Genomic DNA, 7,037 nt, shown 5'->3' on the forward strand with positions numbered 1-7,037 from the left:
GCCCGATTCGCTTCGCCTTCCGTTAACTCCGTCCTCATCTTCCTTCCCAGCGCAGGCAGGCGTGCTCGTGCGGGCCCCCGGACTCCTCCCGGTGGTGCGGGTGAGACCGCGAGTCGTGGACGCGTGGCGAGGGAGGTCCTCCCGGCGGCACGGGTGAGGGAGCTCCTCCCCGGCGGCAGCGAGGGAGCTCTTCCTGGCGGCGGTGTGGGTGAGGGAGCTCCTCCCCGGCGGCGGCACAGGCGAGGGAGCGCCCCTAGGTGGCGCGGACGGGCGGGCGAGGGAGCACCCCTGGGCGGCGCAGACAAGCGGGCGAACTGTGCGCACGAGGAAGAGGAAGAGGAAGTGGCTGACACCTGGGTCCCGCAGACGGATAGATAACAGATGGATTCCGAATCAGTGAAGCCAGCCAAACGGTTCCAAGATTCAGTTTCATGGAGAGAAACATTTTTTCCGAGAATACAGATCCGAAACGTTTCTACGTGAATCTGCATCCTTGCCAAACGGACCCTAAGATGATAGCTAATAATCGTCCTAGAGTAATTTAGGGTATATTTGGATCCAGTAGCACTAAAAATTATCTAGTTAATAGCTAATAGCTGCTAATTTTATCTAACTAATTTTTAGCAGGGTGCTGTTTGGATCCACCTACTAACATATGGTTAGATAGTGAGTTGAAGATGCATATGAACTATTAACACCTATTAGCAACTTCAATCTATTAATGGAATTAATAGTTAACAATCCTCTAGCTAATAATTAGCAAGTTTATTAGTAGGTCTATTTGAATCTATTAGTATTAATTTTAGCTACTAATTTTTAATTTTTAGTGCTAACAGATCAACGAGGCCCTTATTTGTCGTGAATACGACCGACGGTAGCAACTAGGGGACGTCGAAGTCTCTTGCCGTCGCTGCCATGTGGCGATAGCATCTTCAGGCGGCCGCCGCGCTGCCGTCTGAGTGTATTATTTTTCCGGGTAAAATATATTTTCTAATCTCTTATTCTCTTATTCTCCATTACACAAATTTGATCCAACTAGTAAAAAATTGGTTTGATTTCTAAAAAGTCATATTTATTATATTTCAAATTAGAAAGATATGAAACTGGTACAAGTTTTCTTGTAAAAATCTTCGGCGCTTTATTTAGAGTTACTTGGATCTAATTTTTTAAAATAAATAATGAGCATGACTTCAAACAGTAGGAGCAAAAATAAACTAGTTCCAAATAACTATATATATATATATATATATATATATATATATATATATATATATATATATATATATATATATATATATATATATATATATATGTGTGTGTGTGTGTGTGTATGTATATATTATGTATGTATATATGTATGTATATATATGTGGAGAGTATATTCAGTAGCCAGCTAGAAAATAAGTTATTATATAGCCACATCTATTTACGATAATTTCTATACCGATTTATGATAAAGTGAATAAATATTTACGATAGTTATGTTACTATAACGCATGGGATATTTACCGTAACGTTACAGTAAATCACATAGTAAGGAGTTACAGTAATCTCGTAAATTAGCATAGCAATTATCGTAACTCAAAATTTCAACTAATTTTTTGGTCTGGCTTCCTCTAACTAAATGTGAATGTGGAAGCAGTCTCTCTTCAACTATCCACGGCCCTCCTATTTTATATGATATAATATGCAAAGTTTCTTAGACTAACCTAAATAGATTCTAATTCCGAATAAACTGAATAGGAATTCTAATCTAAATCTGAAGGACCGAAACTCGACTACCAGGGGCGTGAATGGGAGCCGATCTAAAATTTCTTTTGGAATAGCCGCTGGCCCACTCGAAACCCCAAAATGCGAAAACTCCAACAAGAGTTAGTTGTTGGTATTTCTTAATGTTTACAGAGTAATCCGCAAGCACATGGATATACAGTTATAGCATTTCACCCGGAAGTATTCGGTGTATCGTAATTTATATTTTCCCAAGGGAAGGCATAGGTGTAAAAGTTTCTATTAGGTACATGAACAAGATAACATGTTGAGTAATATACCAAGGTTCATAACAGGGGTAAGCCATGATAAAGATTTTGATAGTGTGACACACACACAAGCCCGTCTCAAGGATAAGAATAAAGAATAAAGAATATAACCTAAACAGGAGCAGGCATACAAGTATCCTAGAGTTGTTATACAAAGATTAGCAGATGATCATACATATACATGCTTAGGAATTAGTTCTAAGCACCTAGGAAAATGGGGAGACCAAACGAGCACTGGTCTGCCAGCAAGCGCATAAGGCAATTTAGACTCCTACACCATACTCGAACGTGTGGGATTACAAAGGATGGACAGGGCTGTCACTACCTGCCGCTTACCCCTCAACCGTGGAGCACAGTCATATTCGCAGGTTCCCGTATACCCGATCACCACGCCCGTGTATATGGAAACTACCCAAGTCCCCCGGGACTCCAACCCTACGGATCGACAAGCATAGGATATGGGCAAAACCCAAAGGTACAACTAACCGTCACCGTAACTTAGATCTAGTCAAACAAGTATATTGTATGGATGATTGATCATAGAGATTCATATGTTAAACTAATAACATAAGAACTTAGCTCAAAATCATGAGCATAACAACTTTGATAAATTGAGAGCAAGGTCATAAGGAAGCTTTTGATATTTCTCACACCAAAGATCTCCAAGATGTTCAAGCTCTCCAACAATGCTTTGCCTAGCTCCAAAACACTACTAAAATGAAAAGTATAAGAGGAGAGAGGAGAGAGGCTCCAAGTGTGGTGTGTGTGAGTGAGGGGGCCTCTCCCTATACTTATACTAGTGCTAATGTCGGTTCTGTAGGAATATTCTAGGGATCCCACATGCCACTGCATTGGAGATGAAACCAAGAGACGCCACGTGGAAGGGGAGGGATGGCGGTGCGACGCGGGGGCGACTGACCCCAGGTGACGTCTCCCCCAGACCGCCTTCCACGGGTCGATTCCCTGTTGGGCCTGGGCTGCGTCTGCACGTGCTTGAGCCCAGTTTTGTCAGGTTGGTGGGCTTTTCCCTTTAGTGCTCGCGTAGGTTGGCTTTACGCTTTGTTCCTTTGTGCATTTCGAGCACGTTTTCTTCGTTATTCAGCTTTGTGTCCTGCAAGACACATATTTTCCAATACATATGGAAATATGTTAATATAAATAAAATATGTCAGTAAGATAGGGTATTTCTATCTTATTTGGGGGTCGGATTTGGCTTTTAAGGACCGCCAACAAGATCCCCCAAGCTTACCGTTTGCTCATCCCGAGTAAAAGCTAAGACATAGGTTGTTGATCAGGAGTTACTACAATGCCGGTCACATTTCCATAGTACCATGTGTATAACAAAGTCTTCTACCATGAGTTGAATAAGTTGGTAGTTATCCACCCTTTTTACTCAATCCCTATGGAGCTTTTGGCTTTTCTGAGTCTTGGACGGTTGCAAGATAAAACGGTTGTATAGAATCACTATTCATTCATTCTTTCTTTTCAGAGATTTTGAAAGTTTTTCAAATAAAAGCAAGTTCCTCGAATGATACTCTCGATCGCTCAATGTGTATAATCCTCACTAAAGGCTTTGATTTTTGCCTTCTTTTTTATCCTACTACTAATAGGCTTTTGTTGTGCTTTTGGGTAGGGATGATAAAGAGGCATACTTGCATCACATGATATTGCTAAGTCAAAAACCGGATCCAAGGAGATGCAAGTCATACACTTTGATCAAGAAGTGTAAGTGTCGGGAATTTTAGTCTTTTTGATTTGAACTCCTTCTTGCATCACTCTCTCCCTTTGCTTTTGTTTTGAAAATATGGGCTATCTCTTTCTTTTTTTCTTTCACGCTTTTTAGCATGGATTTTCTTTTCTCCTTTTTTCTCTCATGCTCTTTAGCATCAATATATTTTTTTCTTTTCTTCTTTTTGCATAGCCCATATTTTCTTTGCAAAGGAGAACTTTTGAGAGAGAGGGTCATGACACATGGATGGAGTATTTTTATTTGGTGGATGGACGACATGTTTTTGCGTAACTCTCAGTGTAAGAGTCAGCATAAAAATATATGGAGTGTATGTGAATCTTGATCATGGGTGCATGACGAGAATCTCGACAAGGGTCACAACAATTTGACAAAGCTCAACATGATAACAAGTAGCATATGAGTAAAGTTTTTGCAGTGTATAACATCATCTGGCTTTGGTAGGACATGTCATCATTGAGGAACTTTTGAATTTTAGCATTTTCAAAAATAAAAACTCCGGATGTCAAGTTTCTCTTAGAACAGAGTCATAGCAAATTCTGTTGTACCATATCATAACTCGCAACAACTTAGACAAGGATCATGCATTCGCAACCCACAAGGTTTCAAGTTTTTGGGATGAGAATTTTTAGCCCACAAACTCAAATCTTGGAGAATGCTAAGTTATAAACTACTCATCATTTCAACAAGGAGGAACTAAAATATTCTTACTACACATATGAGAAAAGAATTAATTGTTTTTGTTCTTTTTAACATATTTTATTTTTTGGTCTTTTATCATATTTTGATTTTTTTCAATGCAATGTAATAATGAACATGATACATGTTACTTCTCAAGTGGGGGTCCTCCCTCAAGCTAGCATGAGGCCTATGGTCCGGGGTTGTACCCCTGTGACCGCCAATAGGCCATCATGTGGTCGTTCTGTTGCTTCAGCAGCGCGTTCATCTGGAAGCTACTTGAGCTAATTGGGTTTCAATCATAGGAAGTTAAACCTTCTATTTTTATATTGATATTTTCTAGCATTTTATCATTAGACATAAGTTTCTTTGAAAAAATTTCATTTATTTTTGCTTGACCTAACACTAAATCTTTCAGCGAAGGTTGGTTTGAATTGAAATTCGAATTTGATTCGAGTTATCTCCCTGAAATGGTGGGCGTGGCTGGTTGTTCCACCCATTACCTGCTTGCGGATGATACCCGTTGTTGATGAAAGATGCTTCTTCATGGGTCTTGGGGTAGTCGTTCCCCGTGTGACTGGCATTGCCACAAAATTCGCATGTCATTTGTGAGTCTTGGTGGCACGCTCGTCCAACCTTTTCATGAGGAGGTCCATTTTGGCGGCAAGCATATCCGTTTCCTTAGCGGTGTGCATGCCCTTCTGCTTCGTCTAGAGCCTATCTTCACTCTAGCCTTGGTTGGAGACCATCTTTTCTATCAAAGCCATAGCTCCATTGATCATGAGTGATAGGAAGGCTCCACCAGTAGTAGCATCAACATGGGATCTTGATATGGGTGTGAACCCATTGTAGAAGTTCTGGAGTATGAGCCAATTCTCCATCTCATGGTGTGGGCAGGCAAGGATGTATTCTTGCAGCCCCTCCCATACTTTGGGGATGGATTCATGTATGTTCTGCTGAAAGTTTGAAATTCTTCCCCTCAGGGCATTGGTTTTGCCTGTGGGGAAGAACTTCGCGAGGAACGTCATGGAACATTTGGTCCATGTGTCCACAGTGGTCCGGTCCTTGTAAAACCACAGTTTCGCCTTCCCGATGAGGGAAAACATAAACAGACGGAGCCTGATGATCTCAGGGTTGACTCCCTTGATGATGATGGTGTCACAAAGCTCTAGGAACTATTGGAGATGAGCGTTGGTGGCCTCACTAGGCAGTCCATAGAATGGACTTGCATGCAACATCGTGATTAGGCCAGTTTTGAGTTCAAAGTTTGTATCTCCCATGTTGACAGCAGGCCCAACGGGCACGTTGGTAACAACGGGGATGGAGAACTCGTGGAGGGTCTTTTTGGCCATCTCGGTTGAAGCAGATGGTGTTGAAGCGAGAGGTTCGGTTGATAGCAGAGTAGCTTTAGGAAGAATGAGACGATGTCAGGGCTTCCTTAGTAGTGACTCTGGATTCTCAATGAAGTTTGTCGGGAAGGCGAAATCACTCATACGCTATCCTATTTTCATCCACAACAGGAGAAAACAAGAAAAATTAGCCTGCATGAGCAATGGCTACTATACATGCATATCATGATGAACATATCCTTATAGATACTTTTAACTAATGCCTTCCCTAGCAGCGGCGCTAGAAATGCTTGTTGGCATTTCTTAGCATCATTACTAGGAATTGTATTCCCTGGCAATGACACCAGAAATGCCTTGGTGGTAGTTCTTTATGTTTATAGAAAAGATCCACAAGTGCACGGAATTACCATTGTAGCATTTCACATGGAAGTATCTAGGGTATCGTTAATTTATATTTTCCCAAAGGAAGGCATGGTGTAAAAGTATCTATTTGGTGCATGAACAAGATAATATGACTATATAACAGACCGATGTTCATGACAGGGGTAAACATGATTGGTTTTAAGATAGTGTGACATACACAAGCCATCTCTCGGGGATAGAAGAGAATAAAGAATAAATAATAAAAGAATGATCCTAACAGGAGAAGGCATATCCTAATACAACTATGAAAAGAATAGCAGGTAATCATACAAATACATGGTTAAGACCTAGCTTGAAGCATACAGATGGACGGGAGACCTATGAGTACTGGTCTGCTAGGAACCTCATGAGGCAATTTAGTACTCCTATATGAATACCCGAACGTGGGGGATTATAAGGGATGGATAGGGCTGTCACCACCTACCACCTACCCCTCAACTATGGATCACCATCACATCTGAAGGTTCCCATTTACCCGAGCACCATGCTCGTGTATAAAGAAACTACCCTTATCCCTCAGGACTCCGACCCTATGGATCGACAAGCATAGAGCAAGGGCAAATCCAAAGGAACGATGAACCGCCACCTCAACTTAGCTCTAGTTCTAACCTATGTTGTATGAACGATTAAGCATAAAGTTTCATATGCTAAATACATAACATAAGAACTTTGTTCTAATTCTATAACACAGCAATATTAATAAAGTGAGAACAAGAACATGTAATAATTCCTCATATTATTCATAAGAACTCTCCAAGATCCAAGCTCTCCAAGGTAGCTTCTCCTAGCTCCCAAATACTACAA

At 41.0% G+C, this 7,037-nt stretch overlaps 1 non-coding gene across 1 annotated transcript; it reads left to right on the forward strand.

The window, feature by feature from the left end:
* The first annotated feature begins 5,340 nt into the window (after window positions 1-5,340).
* On the forward strand, window positions 5,341-5,447 carry LOC136484474 (small nucleolar RNA R71). Its single transcript, XR_010765993.1, has one exon. It is a non-coding gene; the product is annotated as a small nucleolar RNA R71 (small nucleolar RNA).
* Window positions 5,448-7,037: the final 1,590 nt, after the last annotated feature.

The sequence above is a fragment of the Miscanthus floridulus genome, chromosome 9 (assembly GCF_019320115.1).
Source record: "Miscanthus floridulus cultivar M001 chromosome 9, ASM1932011v1, whole genome shotgun sequence".
NCBI lineage: Eukaryota > Viridiplantae > Streptophyta > Magnoliopsida > Poales > Poaceae > Miscanthus > Miscanthus floridulus.